This window comes from Alexandromys fortis, unplaced genomic scaffold, assembly GCF_014885135.2.
Source record: "Alexandromys fortis isolate MF-2015 unplaced genomic scaffold, M_Fortis_MF-2015_v1.1 scaffold_26, whole genome shotgun sequence".
In the NCBI taxonomy this organism is placed as follows: Eukaryota; Metazoa; Chordata; class Mammalia; order Rodentia; family Cricetidae; genus Alexandromys; species Alexandromys fortis.
This window is the reverse complement of record NW_026067894.1, coordinates 16,056,589-16,073,561: the sequence shown is the minus strand read 5'-3', so window position 1 is coordinate 16,073,561 and position 16,973 is coordinate 16,056,589.

The following is a 16,973-nucleotide window of genomic DNA, read 5'->3' as shown; positions in this document are numbered from 1 at the left end:
TCCCTGGAAGCTGTGTCAGCCGGCAATTAGCTCCCTCAATCAGTAAAGCAGCTCGCGTGAGCAGAGGCGCATCTCGGGGCTGATTGCCGCAAGCTGGGGAGCGGCTGCGAGCAACTCTGCTCCGTCTCTTTCTGGGTCTCTTTTCCTTTTTCCATTTTAAATAACTGCTTGATTGTAAAGAGGGATGATTCACAACTCGAGATGTCTTCAGTAACTTTGTGGGGAGGTTAAGAGCGAAGAACCATCTCCCCCTCCTCTCTCTCCCTTCACAGAGACCAGAATCCCACTTGTGCCACTTGCTCCCTCGGGAGGGGGAGAGGGAAGAACGTAGATCAGGCGGGGGGGGGGGGCTAGTGTTCATTGCCAGCAAAAAACAGGTGGCTTTCCCTTTTATACTGGACCCGACCCTTGACCCTCACCTTGGTGCTGAGAACACACTTTGTAGCTCCAAATCACCCCTCTTCCCACCTGGCTCCTGTTGCTTACCTCCTGGTCAAAAGGTGCTTCCTTAGGGCTGGAGAGATGGCTCAGAGGTTAAGAGCACTGACTGTTCATCCAGAGGTCCTAAGTTCAATTCCCAGCAACCACATGGTGGCTCACAACCATCTGTACTGAGATCTGATGCCCTCTTCTGGCCTGTGGGCAAACATGCAAGGAAACACTATGTACATAATAAATAAATAAAATCTTTAAAAAAAAAAAAGGTGCTTCCTTATCTCTAACTGAGAGTTCCCAGTGCACCTCATTTTAGCCTAACCCAGCTCTCTCAGAAGCTTTCTTCACCAGGGTATTGCCAGTCTTCTTTCCCTCCCTCCCTCTCCACTTGGTGCTGTCTTCCTCCCCCTCCCTCCCTCCCTCCCTCCCTCCCTCCCTCCCTCCCTCCCTCCCTCCCTTCCTCCCTCTCCTTCCCTCCCTCCTCCCTGCACTTCTTTCCTCCTCTTTTTCCAACAAATATTCTGAACCTAAGGCTGGGAGAACAAACATCAAGAAAGCTAGATCTGGCCCCTGCCCTTAGGCAGATTACTCTCGGCTGAGGCTCAGCAAAAACCATACTGATCTGTTTCCCAGGTAGAGAGGCCAATAGTGTTCCAAAAGAGAGCCAGGCACCCTGGTGTAAGCTGTCATCCCAGCCAGCTGAGAGGTTGCGACAGGAGGATGAACAGGTCAAAGCCTGCCCAGACAGTCTCAAGAGAACCCTGTCTTAGAACTGAAAAGAAAGAAGAGCTGAATAGAAGAACTGGGGAAGTCACTCAGGGGTAGAGTTCATCTAGTAGTCTACAGTTCAACCCAACAGGCAGGGCAAGAACAGCTGCTGTTTTGTGGTTGGTCCCCGGAGCCTGGGGAAGGAGTGGGAAACATGGAGAGGCAGCAGGGCAGAGTTGGCAGCCAGGTTGGGGCCCTGTGGAACACTTCGGTTTCCTTCTGAAAACAATGGAGAAGTACTTGGCCAGTTTTGAGTGGAGAAGCCATTTGAGTAATCACCATTTTGAGTGCTCTGACTTGGGCTGTGGAAGCTCCCTTTGCTCTACCCTGCTTAGAGGATGAGAGGACAGGAGTGGAAGGAAAGAAATGACCCCAATAGGTTTCTTTGTCTGGGGAGCAACCGGTCCCTGCAGCTGTCATCGGGAAGGGCCCCTTGCTCACACAGCCCAGCGCCTCTGAGGTATATCATTCCTCTCTTCCAGGGAGGGTTTCAGAACCCAGACTGTGATGCTTGGCCCACTAAGTTAGTCTTTGTATAAGCATCTACTGATTTCCCCCTTTCTCTTTCCGATGTTTTGCTGATCGAATTATATTCTTGACAAGTTGGGAACCTTCTGTGTTTTCCCAAACGCCACCTAAGGGTGGCAGAGTGCTTGTTTGCTGGCAAGAATAATGGGAACTTGTCAGGTTTGCAAAGGAACAAAGCCCAGCGTCTCAGCATCTTTACAGCCATTTCGGTTATTGAGGCCGTTATTCTTGCTGCTCCTGCTTGGCTGGAAGAAGCCGGGTGGGGGTGAGTGAGAAGGAAAGGTGGTGGGGATCTTCGGAGTAAAACACCCACAGTTGCTTCTAGCCCACACCTCATGCTTTGTGTGATGCTAGATACACAACACAGCCTCACTGAGCCTCAGTCTCCTTACCTGCACAGTGGGTGCACGGGCACTACCTGAGTCTCTGGATGGTCGAGGAGTCAGCCGTGCCTAGATTATTGTCAGGGAGATTTGTGTCTCCTATTCTCCTACTGTTTAGTGTTAAGTTTGTATCTGGAACACTTGGATGCCACAGTGGCTGTAACAGGTTGTTTGTCTTTCTCTCCCTAAGTCTGACAGGGTTAGGGTTTGAAGGGGAAATGTCACTCATAGGCTTAGATGCTTGAACACTAGGTGCCCAATTGGTGATCTGTTTGGGGAGGCTGTAGAATGGCTGGCTGCTGCAGGCTGCTTGTGATGCACCTGGAGGATTATGATTATGACTTAGCCCTACTTCTGGCTCCCAGATCGGTTGCATGATGCCATCGTACAAATGGTGTGGCCAGCTATGCCTTCTCCACCATGATGGCCTGGAGCCCTGGGCAAGCCTTCCTCTGCTGAGTTGCTTGTATTGGATATTTGGTTACAACAAGGTCAGTGGGTAGTGAAGAGCTTGGGTCAGGGTTATCCTATTAAATCCTCAGGGACTCAGGGTTCTTGAAGCTCCTTCATGCAAACCAAAGTCCCATCCATTATACCTACTAAAGCTCCGTTCATTACACCCACTGTTCAGATTGCAAGTGGGGGAGGGGAGGCAGAGAAGGGACCAAGGACTCTGGCCTGCTCCTTTAAGGAAGACTCCTTGATGCTGCCACACAATACAGGCACTCATCAGCTAGAATTCAGGCAACATGGTCAGAGCTAGCTGCAAGGAATGCTGGGAAATGGAGTCTTAATCCTGGGATGTCTTTTTCGTCCAATTGAAGATGGAGAATTTGAACATAATGGAAGTCAGGGTGAGTGTCTATCAGTTCTCTCTCATAGGTCATCCTAGGAGAAGGAGAAGCTAGGGAGGAAGCAGAAGTATCCATATCCTTGTAGACGTCCCCCATAGGCAGCCATTGTTGCTTTCTCTGTCCGCCATAGCCAGTCAACTATCTTTTTTGAAGGTACCCCACCCTCCCAGTTTCCATGGAAACAGCCCCAGCCCAGTCTGAATCATCACCCACTTAGGGCCTTTGAAGACTCTCTGTCATCTCTCCTCCCAACTTTATTCCAGTCTATAACTGAGAGCCCCCCAACTGCCCTATAGGAGAAGCATATCCCCCCCCAGCTCAGCTGGAAGTCAAGGCCCTCCAGGAGGGCCCCCAAAGTCATGTCCATTCGCTCGTCTGTTTCCAGCAGCTGAGTAGACAGTCTTCCTGACAACTGAGTGTGCCCTGGCCTCCCATTTCCCTGGTTTCTTTTTTTTCTCCTGCTTTATCCCAGACCCTTTCTATCTTCCCTGCTTGGAAAACTTCTGACCATGTTTTAAAACCCATATCCAATTCTCCCTCCGTGAGGTCTTAGCGATTGTGTTACTCATTTGTCTGCGGCTCCCTCAAATCCCTTCCTTATTCTCTCCTCCATTCTTCTTGGGAGCGCAGGCTTGACTCCACAGACTATTCTCAGAAGCTCATGGAGGGCCCTATGGATGGGCTGGTGACAGAGGAGGTACTAGCAAGAGTCTGGAGGGTGGAAGGGAGGGAGACATCAGAACACTTCTCACTTGCATTTCCTGGGACAGACCCTGATGGCAGCCATCTTCTTCATGCCCCTGTGTGATCCCAGGTTCAGACAGAGCCCCCACTCCAAGTCTGACTCCATGTGTGATGACCCTAGATTGTGGGCTGTAGTGAAGACATCCCTCTCACGGGCTTTCCCTTCCTGGGGTGCTGGTGGCTTCCCACTGTTCCTGACTCGGAGGCGACATTAATTTGGCCTCTCAATTCTTCGATCACCTAGGTAGTCAATCCCTTGCATTGGATGCCAACTGTGTGAAACACGCGGGGCGGTTTCTGCTCTCTTTGCTGGACTCGAGTGAATTCATATGCTCGGCCCCTGAGTCTGTGCTCAGGTAGAGCTGCCAGATGGAAGGATACTGATGAACGCTGGACTCTCAGCCCGGCTTTCCCTAGCTCCCTGGTCCCCTTCTACCACAGGATGCCCTGTGCTTACTCCTTTGGGATGTGGATTGGGACACTGACTCCAGCCCAGCCACCCTGCTTCCTGGGCAATGTGGTTCTGCTTTGTGGCTGGGCAGGAAGGAAAGGGGAATAGACCAGAGCTGGGAGGATGGCTCCCCCTTGTCTCCTCTTATTTTAAACTCAGGGCCTTGTTTCTGGGGTCAGGCAAGGATTTATGAGTGTGTTTAGGCTGCGACACGAGGGGACCATGGCGAGAAATGTTCTCTGTCATGCTCTGCCGGCCTTTGCAAGGAGGCAGCTGGAAGCAGGAGAGAGGTTTTCCTCACAGCCTGAGCCCTATGGCCCTTTAAACACAACCTAGAGACACTTTGCTTTTGAGAGGCGGGGCTTGTTGGGGGAAACACCAAAGTGCTCCCAGATTTGTCTGTTCTGAAGACAGACCAAGATGAGAGGTTTAAGCTGGATTTAAGGTTTAAGATGGATTTGAATTAGACACAAGGAGGGACGTCCTTCTTGTCCACAAGGGTGAGATGCCGGGTCCTCAAGGACATTGTCTCCTCAGCCCAGTCTCCTCAACCTCAGAGCCTTGTGCCTCTTGGCTATGCCTCAGGGCCTTTGCACTAGCTCTTCCTCCACCTCCCTGCTCTTTCTCCTTGTTATTGGGCCCTTCTTACCCTTCAGACCTCACAATTCAGTTGTCACCTCCTCAGGGAGGTCTTCCCACTGCCTGGTTTTGTTTTATTTACCCACACAGATGGTCATCTGACACATATGTCTTTGTTTTTTTTTTTTTAAACATTTTATTTTATTTATTATGTATACAGTGTTCTGTCTGCATGTATGCCTGCAGGCCTGAAGAGGGCACCAGATATTATTAAAGATGGTTGTGAACCACCATGTGGTTGCTGGGAATTGAATGAACTCAGAACCTCTGGAAGAGCAGCCAGTGCTCTTAACCTCTGAGCCATCTCTCCAGCCCTGCCACATATTTCTTGATTCCCTACCTGGCCATTATGTGTCTGCACACACAAGAATCCCAGTCCACCAGCTTTAGGAATTATATCTAGAGAGTTCTTCCACCAGTTCCTGCCACACAGAACAGTAGCACACCAACATGGATATAATGAGTAAACCAGTTGTTTTGGGGGTACCACAGCTGGCATGGCCCAGAGTAGTCCTGGCTATGCCTACTTAGGAGGAGTCTGGCAAGTTCAGCTGGGGTGTAGGGTGAGGACAGAGTGGGACTGGTACCTTAATGACGTGTGTCCCTCAGGATTCCATGTAGCATCATTAGGTGAGCACCAGGCCTGGTGCACAGCCCCAGGCTAAGTCCCTGTTCCATGGCACTCTCGTGACAAACCTCCTGGATACTGGGCTGATGTCTAGGCTTGTCTGGGTGGCATGTGAGCTGCTGAGGTGGTGCATTGAGGTTGTCTGAGTTGGCCTCACAGTGGAGGCTTCAGGGCTTTGGGCACCAGGAGATGGCTCACTCCCGGGTCAGGCAAGGACCTCATCTCCTAGACTGACCAGCACATGCTATAGATGCTGAGAGTGTAGACCGAGAGCCAGGTGCCTGGATTCCAATCTGTGGTTAATTAAAGGGCAGGTTAGTTCACCTCCTTGTACCCCACTGTCCCCGTTTACAGAGGTGATGATACCAGATCAGCACCTTCCTCGAGCTTCTGATCAGATCTGGAGGATGTGATGAGCCCCCAGGATGCTTGCAGCCCTATACATGCAGGGAGGTTAGCATCATGCATAGGGGCTGCTAAAAACAATGACTATTGTTATTTCCTCTCTCTTGGTGCTATGCCCGATTTGTAGCCCCCACTCCCAGATGAGTAACCTGGAATTCCAGTGTCCGGGATGTCAGAGTGAACCTCTGTTTTCAGGGTCTTAAGTAGTGAGTGTGGAAACGAAGCTGTTGGGGGTCCTAATCCAACAGAACTGATGTTGTTAGAAGAAGAAGGGGTTAGGGCATTGGGTGGGGGCATGTAAGCACACAAGCACATAGAGAACTGGCCACCTGCAAGTCAAGGGCAGAGGCCTCCCCAGAAGCAAGCCTACATGTTGTTCTTGGATAGCATCTTCACAGCGATGGGACCATGGAGTCTGGACTTGACACAGCTTGTTTGGAGGGAATAGGTTTTGTGATATCCAGAAGACACTGGGTTAGGAGCGCCCCAGGCTGAGCTGGGTGTGGTGCAGGCGCACAGTGTGGCTGTGCAAACATGAGGACCCAGGTAGCTCACATACTCATGTCAAGGCTAACCATAGAGTGTGCCTGTAATTCCAGCTCTCCTAAAGCAGGATGGGGTGGACAAAGGCAGGAGAATTTCCCAGAAGCCACCAGGCTAGCCAGCTTAGCGTATGTAGCAGTGAACAAAAAGAGATACAGTCTTCTAAAAAAAAATAGAAGCTGAGGACTAAGCCTTGAGATTGTCCTCTTGACTTCCACACATACATGAGTGTACACACGCATACACACACACGCACAAGACAAACACAAAAAAATAAAAAGATCTCAGGTTCAGAAAATCTGGCTTGTGTCCTCTTCCCATCTAGTCCTAGCTGTCCCCACCTCGCCCAAGAAGTGGTCACAGTGCTATCGGAGGTCACTGTCTGGGATTTGCTCACCGGGTTAGAGCTGAATTAAGGAGGTTGAGATGTTGTTTGTTGACAACACAGCAAACGAGCAGGGTGGCCCCTTGCCTGGGCTCCTGGTCAAGCGCAGTTTGTGGCCCTGGGCCCAAGCTTGGCTCTTTGCAAGCTGGATCTTGGTCCATCTGCTTTAGCCACAGGAGGCAGTGAGGGAAGAGGCAGACTGCTGTCTCCTCACAACCTTCTGGCTGGAACGCCATTCTTCTCCAGGTGATACTGCTGGACAGAGTCAAGACAGATGGAGACAGCTTTGTTTCACAGATGGGAAAACTGAGGCCCGAGAATGTCAAGATAGTCCTGGATACTCAGGACTGCCAAGTGTCTCAAGCAAGGGTCCCTTCCACAAAAGTAAGCTTATCATCCATCCTTCTCCTCCCTCTCTTGTCCTCACCGCCAACACTGGAGCCTTATAGACTCCAAGGCTAGAGCCAATCCGAAAGAGGCAGGTGAGAATACGCCCAATTGATTGGAGCAAGACAAGTCTAAGGCGGAGGCAAGCGGTTGACTGACGGCAGGGGCAGCGGGGCCACGGGCCAGCGCTGAGGCTGCAGGCGAGCCAGGCCCTGGCTGGAGGGCAGGGAGTGCAGAGGCGCCGGAGCAGCTGGTCAGCCCGAGGCCTTTGGCAGCCCGCAGCGGCTCCGCTCAGCTGGTGAAGTGATGTTCTCTTCTGATTGAGCTAATTATGCTGATTGAATTTCCTCCCTCTCCCTTCGGAGCCTCGTCTGCCGCCTCCTCTCCTGTCTCTCCCCACCGCTCCCGGTAGAGAAAGAAAGGAAAGGTTTCCTTAATGTGACTGGTAATTGTTATGCACACAGTGTCAGATGTTAATGTTGGCCCTGATTGACAGCTAATCAGCCCATCAGCTGTACAAAAAGAGTGAATAACTCGGTAATTTGATTTCCCCTGATTCCCCTGCGTGGGACGGCAGGGAAGTCTAAATTAGCAATCAGGGAGGCTGTGGCAGATCCTGGAGGGCGGCGAGGAGGATGAGGATCCAGGGGCTGGGGCACAGCTGCGGCTGGGGGCTGTTTCCATGGTGGGGAGCCCTGCTGGTGGAGAGCCAGCTCAGAGCTGCGCCCAGAACGTGGAGCAACGGTCGCATTCCAGGACTCCCTTTCTTAGGACTAGCATCCAAGAGGGAGCATCTAGGGTCGTCGACCTATGCAGTCCTCTGAAACCCTGCGGTGAGGAAGAGAGTTTCCTAGGTGTCACAAAGTGGCTCTCCTCACCCCAGGTCTCTGGAAGGAGGTTGCCAGGGTTTCTACGGGGTGACCCAAATTCTTCCCATTTTGGGGAATAGGAGTCCCCTAGCTCAGTTTGTGGCAGATTCCAATCAGGTAAAATGGAATACCTGGGGATGAGGTGGTCTTAAATGAGGCCTGTCTGGTCCTCCTGGGCAGGTGAAGGGAACATACACTGGGGAGTCATAGTGGCCCAGCGACTGTGCCAAGCATTTCTGCTGCATAGAGGCGGAAGAACATCATTCTAGCTTGTGTTTTGCAGTAAGCGGACAGCTAGGACTCAAACCCAGGGCAGCTCCAGCTTCTTGCCTGGTGGGTGGGTGAGCAGGTATTTCTACTGTGGTGGTGAAGTACCCAGGTGGCCACTTCCTGCCCACACCTTCTGAACATGGCCATGAAGCCTGAACTCAGGACACCCCTACCCCCAAAGCTAGTGCTGGGATTACAGGTGTGAGCCTCCATCACCTGACTCTGTTTCTCTTTTAGACTGATTCAATCTTTTAGACTGATTCAATCAAGGGTAGCCTTGACTAACAGAGATCTCTCTGCCTCTGTCTCCCGAGTGCTGGGATTAAAGGTGTGTGCCACCACTGCCTGGACTCTATGGCTAAATAGTGGTTTAGTTCCGCACTCTGATCTTCAGGGAAGCTTTATTTGTTACAGCACAAACAAATACCACCACACTCTACCTTCTATTTCTGAGCTCAGACAATAGTGGCATCTGTTGCCCTGTTGCCTCCTTGCCCCTATCCCTTCTCTCTCTTGGACAGATTGAAATCTCCAGCAAATGGTCAAGTTCATGTTGAGGGCACATATAATCTTGTGCCTCTGCCAGGCCTGGATCCCAGGGCTAGTGATGCAGGGGCCGGGATGTTTAGTATAAACTGAGGATGGGGTCAGGCACATAGGGATAGGGCTGGGTGTGGGCTGACCTAGAGGTCAAAAGGAGAATAAGGGCTGTCCAGCCCAGCAGTGGCCTGGAGGCTTGGCAGTGGCCAGAGAACTTTTAAGGGAGCTACAGTGAGGTGGTCAGAAAGAGAGGATGGTATTGGCAAGTTCTGTTCTCACTCCTCTCCTGCTTTGTGGAATACAATGCTTTGTGGGCCAACAGAGGTCACTTAGGTAAAGGCAACCAGCCAGGAACAAGCCCTCCGGAGTCCTGGCTCAGCTACGTATAATCTTCCTTCTGGATTATCCATGGCCTCCACCCCAGCCACTGTGGGTCCTGTGAGGCAGGAGCCTCCTGGATCAGGAAGTCAAAGCCTGGGCAATATGATCAGGATAGCTGACCCTGGCTGCTGTGGAAAGAAGCCTGTATCCAACCATGCTCTCATGAAGAGAGACAGACCCTGGGGCTCCATGTCTGTTTGTCCTTTCTATGTGACTCTGAACATTCTGAACCCCACTCGAAGGTTTTCCCTCGTGGTTGTGTCATCTCAGCCTCCCCAGATCTGAAAATACTCCCTCTACAGCCTCTGTCCTCCAGGGGCACCCAGAGCGCCTTAGAATCCTGCCTGCCTATTTAGGAGTCTACACTCCCCCCTCCCCACATGAGCCTGGACCACCCTCTCTGGGGCTCCAGAGGAGACAGTTCAACCTTCACGCTCCGAACATCGAGCCTCGGCTTTCCCACTCTGGGAGCTTTGACCTCTCCAGCTAGCTGGGGCAGGGCTTCCTACCCACAGGTCCGTGAAGATGGGATTGCCAGGTTTTGGGGTGTGTGTGTATGTGGGAGGGTGGAGACCGTTTCCATTCCGTGTCCAGACAACTGACGCTGCAGATGGTGGCGCTCCCTCTGAGTTGCTTCCTGAGACTGAGCTGCCTGTTTCTCAACTGCTGTGGACCACAGGCCTTGACTCTATTGCTTAGAGCAGCAAGAACAGCCACTCTTGTGCCACAGAAGTCCCGTCTACATGCACAGTGCCATGCAGTGGGAGACAGGCAGGAATGCAGATGAAGCTGGAAGGAAGATGGGAAGAAGCCAGGCTTGTCAGTGTGGTAGGATGGTTCTCAAGCTGTGGGTCGAGACCCCTTGGGGTGGGGTGTCGAATGACCCTTTCACCAGGGTCTCCTAAGACCACCGGGAAAGGTAGGCATTTACATTACAGTTTCTAAGAGCAGCAGACCTTGCAGTTATGAAGTAGCAACAAAAGTAATTTTATGGTTGGAGTCACCACACCATGGGGATCTGTATCAAAGGGTCACAGCATTAGGAAGGTTGAGAACCACTGGTGTAATAGGATGGCTAGGCACCCAGTGGGCTGTACAGATTGCTCAGACCCTGCCTTGTCTGTGTGGCCCTAGGCAAGTTCTGAGCCTTTGACTGGGTCCTTTCACCACCTGAGTGGCTGAGCATCTACGCAGTTTCCTCTCAGAGAAGGAGGGCTCAGGAATTCACTCTGCAGGGGCAATGTTTAGGGTTGGTGAGGAACCAGTTGTGTATGAGTATAAAGTTGTATGCAAGGGCAAAGACCCTGTGAGAAAAGAGTTGGTTTTCTGGGGCACCGGTGGGAGGGGTTGGGAAAGGCCACAGTGGTTGGAGAAACCAGAGAAGGTCAGAGGCTCAGGGGCTGCCCCGCAGCCTAGCGTGGAATTCACTGTCGCAGTTCAGATGCTAAACTAAGGCCAGTAGGCATTGGTGTGTGTGTGTGGGTAGAGTTGCCATCTGATGTGCCTCTTCAGGCCCCTGTACATAGTGGTACAGGGCTGGCTCGTAAGGAGTCAGGAGGAGGCGGCCATGGAAGGGCTGGCACCCCATCACCAGGCTGGCCTTGAGCCAAGCTCATAAACCTAGTCTGGAACTCAGGCCAATTCGAATAGCAGGAGAAGTGCCTCCCCACTGTTCCAGAAACTTCTTAATCCACCAGGGCCTAGAAGGGAGAAACAGAGATGCCCAGAGGGGAGCTTTTGAGGGATGCTATTTTGCATCTTAATTGCATGCTAAACAGGCCCGTGGGCAGGGCCAGCTGCAGAACATTAGGAGCCACCAAACTGCGGTGACTCAGGCCGTGGGGCCTTAAAATATTCATGTTCCTCTGCCTGTGGAATTCAGAGCCTGTGAGGGAGGATGCAGTACTAGGAAGTGGAGCTAAAGACCTGTTGGAAGCAGCCAGATGGAAGGTGGAAAAGACGGACGGAGGTCCTGAGGCCTCACTCTGTTCCCTGGCTCCATGCCATCTCTGTGTGAATTCTACCATCTTCCTGGAAGGCCTTTGCTGCTGGGGCCAGAGCCTGCTGCCTGGGGCTCCTGTTCCTTCTGGGTCCACATGAGAACAGAATCTAGTTTCTCGTTAGCACACAGGAGTGTGGGAGTCCTAGATGGGATGAGTGGGGACACAGTGGCAGAGCAATCTAGAAGGTAGTGGGGTTGTGCTGGATCCACCCCTGTCGGCCAGTTCTTGGAAGCTCTCTGTCCTTTTGAAGAAACAGTTGGGCCATGTGCCCACTGCCCAGAGCATCATCAGGCTTACTGGAGGGGGCTCTTACCCCGCACAGGCCCGGTACCAACTTCTGGGTGTTCCGGGCAGTACATAGTAACAGATATTAGCATCCTCTATGGGACACAGACCCCTCTGATCCAGAGGAAGCTGGTTGAGGACCCCTACGTTCCAGGATACAGAAAGGACTAGGACTGAGGATGAGAGCCAGGGAAGGGGGGGTATGTGGTCTTCTCCTCCCTACAGATGACACCTGGGGATGCAGTGGAGGACTTAACTGATGGGTGGGTGACTCGGGTCTGGGGACTTTATCACAGGTGTGAGAGGGTTGATGCTGTTTCCAGCTCGACTGTTTGCACTGCCTGCTGAGCTGGATGGCTGGGGATGACTAAGCAGAGGTGCCTGGGAGAGCTCTTGGGAAGGCAGACCTTGGGAAGAACTTCCTGAAGAAATACCTGAGGACTGAGGCAGAGAGGACGGCCACGGGAGGAGTGAGCCAGGACATGCTGCTCCTCCCACATGGAGGAACTGGGAAAGGAGCTGGGAGCAGGGCTAGGGCAGTTCTGCTTTGCTCAGATATGCAGCTAAGTGCCGTGGCTGGGGTGGCAGAGGGGCCCAAGATGGCTCTAGAAACCTTAAGAAGCCCCGATGAGGACAGAAGTCAGTGGTTGGATGGCGTATTAGTAACTGAGGGCTTGGAATGGGGTGGGGCAGGGGGAGTGATGCAGTACAATTCTATATTCTGTCAATTTATTTTAAATAAACGCTGATTGGCCTGTAGCCAGGCAGGAAGTATAGGCGGGAAAACCAGACAGGAAGTAGAGGCGGGACAAGGAGAACAAGAGTATTCTGGGAAGAAGGAAGCTCTTTCCTGCAGTCCTGTCCAGACACCGAAGAAGCAGGATGTGACCTGCTGAAAAAGGTACTGAGCCATGTTGCTAACATAGATAAGAACAATGGGTTGATATAAGTTACAAGAGTTAATAAGAAGCCTGAGCTAATGGGCCAAACAGTTTATCATTAATATAGACCTCTCTGTGTGATTTATTTGAAGCTTAATGGCTGTGGGAACTGGGCAGGACAGAAACCCCAACAAGCAGGCCCCATGTTACAGGGGAGTCCGGCTTCTTACAAAGGACATGACCTTCAGCTCTCTGCCTTCCTCCTTGTCTCATTTTCATTGTTTTTTTTTTTTTTAAGTTGTCATCTTTTCCAGGCAAAGAGAAAGGCCATGCATCCATCCATAGTGGTCTTAGATGGCACTCGAATCCCTGGATTCTACTGGCTCTTACTAAGAGCAACTGAAGCCTCAGAATCCAACAAAGCCCCAGCCTGGTCCTACTCCAGACAGACACAGTGTGAGGCAGAGGGCAGAGACTTGGAGCACCCCTCCCCCATAGTTTCTTCTCTGTTCTCCCAGAAGTGAGTCAGGGTACTTAGTGTACAAGAAGGAGGTCTCGGACAGGTTACATAAGCTTCGCTTCTGCTCTGGGTCCCTTCACTGCTCACCGAGTGACGTAAGCAGGCACGGTGACATTTGGTTCCCCTATCCACAGACTGTGAGTAATGGTCTTCCTGGTTACCTGATGCTGTAGAGCAAATAGCTAAAAATCGCACACAGTGGTTATCTCAGTTCTTGTCACACAGTGGTTATCTCAGTTCTTGTGAACTGGGGTTCGGGCCCAGCTCAGGCAAGCCCCCTGCTGGACTCTCACAGAGCTGCTGCCTCAGCAGAAGGCGACACTGGAAAAGAGTCTGCAGGATTCAACTTTTCACAGGCTGTGAGGTGGGCCTCAGGTCCCTGCTGCATCTACCAGGACTGCCCTCAACTTCTGGAGACAGGGGCCTCTCCAATCAGCTCTATCAGAACAAGAGCAGGAATAATCAGTGAGAGAAATGGGGGAAGAGAGAGAGAGAGAGAGAGAGAGAGAGAGAGAGAGAGAGAGAGAGAGAGAGAGAGACTCACATGTACACATGTAAGTAGGACAGACACTGTAGCCTCTTATAATCTAGTCGTGGAACTGACAGACAGTCTCCTTTGCCCTCGTCTCCTCATTAGATACAAGCCATTATGCCCACAGGCACTCCGAGGGCCCAGGAGAGGACCACAGGACATGAGAATCCCTGGCAGCGGGAATGCAATGCTATTGGTTTTGTAGGAAACTGCTAAAAATTGCATGAGGACTTAGGCTGGAGCTGGTGCTAGGTACCTGCTCAATTACCCTAATGTCCTCATGATGTATGTTGTATTCTTGGAGCCAGGCTGGACAGAGACAACATAGACACCAAAACTTCTCTAGCCAATCACCTCCCCCTGCCTTGACCCCACCACTGAACATCACCGTTTTCTTTCCCCCTAGACAGGTCTACAGCATTTGAAGTTTACAGATTTCCTAGAAATAGCAATGAAAGGTGTACGTGTAAGTATACACACACACACACACACACACACACACACTATCTGGGAAGAAAGACTGTGACGTTTACCTCTCTGGGAAAGAAACAGCTGTGACTGGTGTTTCAGGATTGACGCAGCTCTTTTATGTCCTTTTGACAGTTCCAGCTTGTTCCTGACAGCTACAAGGTTTCTCTCCCTCCAGAAAAATTGGGGGAGGGAGTCACGTGATGCCTTCCTACATGGAGTGCATGGCTCACGTTAAAGATGAGGAGATTATGATTCAGGGTAGCTAGGGCCCTGGTCCAAGGTCACAAAAATTGTGGAACTGGGATGTGAGAGACTGCGCTATCTTTGTCATTCATCCATCCATTCCTTAGAGACATAGATTCCAGTCCCTGTGAGGGGCCACCCTCTGAATCTGGGTACTGGGTCCAATGAGCAAGCCCTTAGATCAAGCCCTAAAGACCTTTAATGTCCTTTTTCTCCAGGACATTAAAGGATCATCTCTAAATTAAAGTCTACTTGACCAGCGTCTCCCCTCCCTTTCCTGCTTCTACTGCTAGGCAGGAGCTGTACTTTGGGAAGGTTCTTAAGTGGAAGGTGACAGAAATGACCCAATATTCCAGGAGAGAAGGAGCTGATGAGATACAGTAGTTGGGCAGTAGGGGGCTAAACATGAGCTGCCATGGAAAATGGGGACCAAAGTTTATGGGCCCAGGCAGGGCTTGACCCTCCCCCTGGGGCTTTTCTCTACCTGGCTAGAACCTAGTCCCTACCCCTCTGTGGCCCTTCAGGAGTTAAACCCAGGCTGCTGCCTTCTTGCCCAGTGAGCCAGGTGATGGGACTGTGCTTGATGGCAATTTGCAAGAGTTTGGTCAACTAGAAATACGTAAGGAGATGGAAATACGAAAATGCCCTGGGAGTTTGTCCAATTGATATATTGTAGCTCAGCCGCAGGAGACACGGCAGAAAGAATTGCAACTAGCCTTGCATTTGGGGTCTAAACCTCTGCACTGGGGAAGTTGAAGGAGTCAGCGTGTCTCCAGGAATACCCCCATGCTGCACTGCCCCCATGCTGCACTGCCCCCATGCTGCACTGCCCCCCCCCATGCTGCACTGCCCAGGAAATCCTTCAGCTCAGGACATTCATGTTCTAGGCTCTCTGCTAGGCACTGGACATGGGGGACCGAGTCTCCATTCCATGCTAGAACATGAGTACGGTCCATGAGTACTCGAGTCTGGGAAGGAGACTTACTGGGAAGACAAGAAGGCATTAGTGGGGGAGAGAGAGAGAGAGAGAGAGAGAGAGAGAGAGAGAGAGAGAGAGAGAGAGAAGGAAGAGTGATTTGAAAGAGGAGAGACAGCTTAGGGTGTTCTAGATGAACAATTAATTGATGCCTTAACTAATTCTGGGGGCCTTGTAAGGGCACCCACTTCTCTGCTCTCCCACTTCCCATCCCATTCATTAGCGGTGTGCCTTTGGGGAAATGACCTAATCATTCTGAGCTTCAAATGCCTCACCCACAAAGGGAGACTAACTCTCTCTGCCACAGGATTCTGTGAGGTAAAGTGCCCCGAAGCTCCTTAGCAGCTGTAAAAATGTTCAGTGCCCGTGAAATCTTATGACTGCAATAGGAACAAGCTGCACCCATTCCCTTTCTCTTCCCTGCGTCAAATTAGGATCAAACGTCTTCATATTCAAGGGCACCCCACTCGTGGTTTGCCATTTACGGCGGCCAAACATGGGCAGACTGTGGCCCTGGTGGAAAGGGGCTGAAATATTTGAATAGCAATTGATTGACGCTTCAAGGTGTTAGCAGGAAGTAGACAGGGTGTGTCTTCTTGCAGGTTGTGTGCAAATGAGTGAGTTTATCTGAGGAGACTCAGAAGTCACTGCAGAGGGCCTGGCCATGGCGGGTGTCGGGGGTTTGAATGAGAATGGCCCCCATGGACATATATGTTTGAATATGTGGTCTCCAGTTGGTGGAGTTGTCAGGGAAAGGTTAGGAGGTGTGGTTGTGTTGGAGGAGGTGTGTTACTGGCGTCAGGATTTGAGGTTTCCAGCTGCTCATGCCATTCTCCACGGGCTTTCTGCTTCCAGTTGTGGCTCGAGATGTGAGCTCTCAGCTGCTGCTCCAGACGCCTGCCACGGGCTGTCTTGATTCCGCCCCAGTGAACTCTGATCCTCTGAAACTGTACACGCCAAATAAACTTTTTAAAAATACGTCTTCTTGGGCATGGTGTCTTATCACAGTAACGGGAAGTAACGAATACAGAGGGCTTCAGGGTTCTCTTGCTTTTTTCTCCCCCAAGGACCACCATGCATTCCCAGTCAGAGGGACTTTGGTTCTCACTCTGATATTCCAGAACAGAAACCCAGTCTAGAGAAGGACTCTGGCTCTTGGCCCTGTTCCTCCCAGTGCCTCCCTCCTTAGAGGCGGCCCTTGCAGTGCATTCTTCCTGTGTGGGACCTTGCCTCATCTAGGTGCCTGGCAACCGGACTTGATGTGCTCAGGAGGGGCTGCCTCAGCCTGCAGTCCCCAAATGGCTTCTGTCCTAGAGACCTTCACTGCATTCCCTTCTGCGAGGGGGTCCTGGGACTGTGGGGGATTCATCTATTTTTTTTTCTTCAAGTTTCAGCAAATGAACGAAGTTGCTTGAGAACTGTGTCCACTCTGGTGGGTCTCATTGGCTGTCCCACCTCTTGGTGTCTTGGTACATCTTCAACTAAGGTCCCCATGGAGGAGTAGGCCCCTGGCCCAAGCCGTCCCTCCAGTCCACCCCATCATTACTGATGGATCACCACTACCAGGCTATGACAAACAGGGATAAACGCTGTTCTCAGATGCATCCTGTTCTCCATAGATGCACAATGGGAGCAGATTCCTTCCTCCTCGTGGCATGCCCCCAAGCCTGGCTCTCCATTTTGGTACCCTATCACCCTAAAGTTCCACTCTGGGTTGACAGAAGCAGAATTTCAGAGGAGCGTAGGTAGGTAAAGCTCCTCAGGCGATTCTAAGAAGTGTTGTGGACCGTGAGCTCTTGCTTCAGAGAAAGGATACCGGTAGCTCAGCTTTGCATCCTCAGCCGCTCCAGCT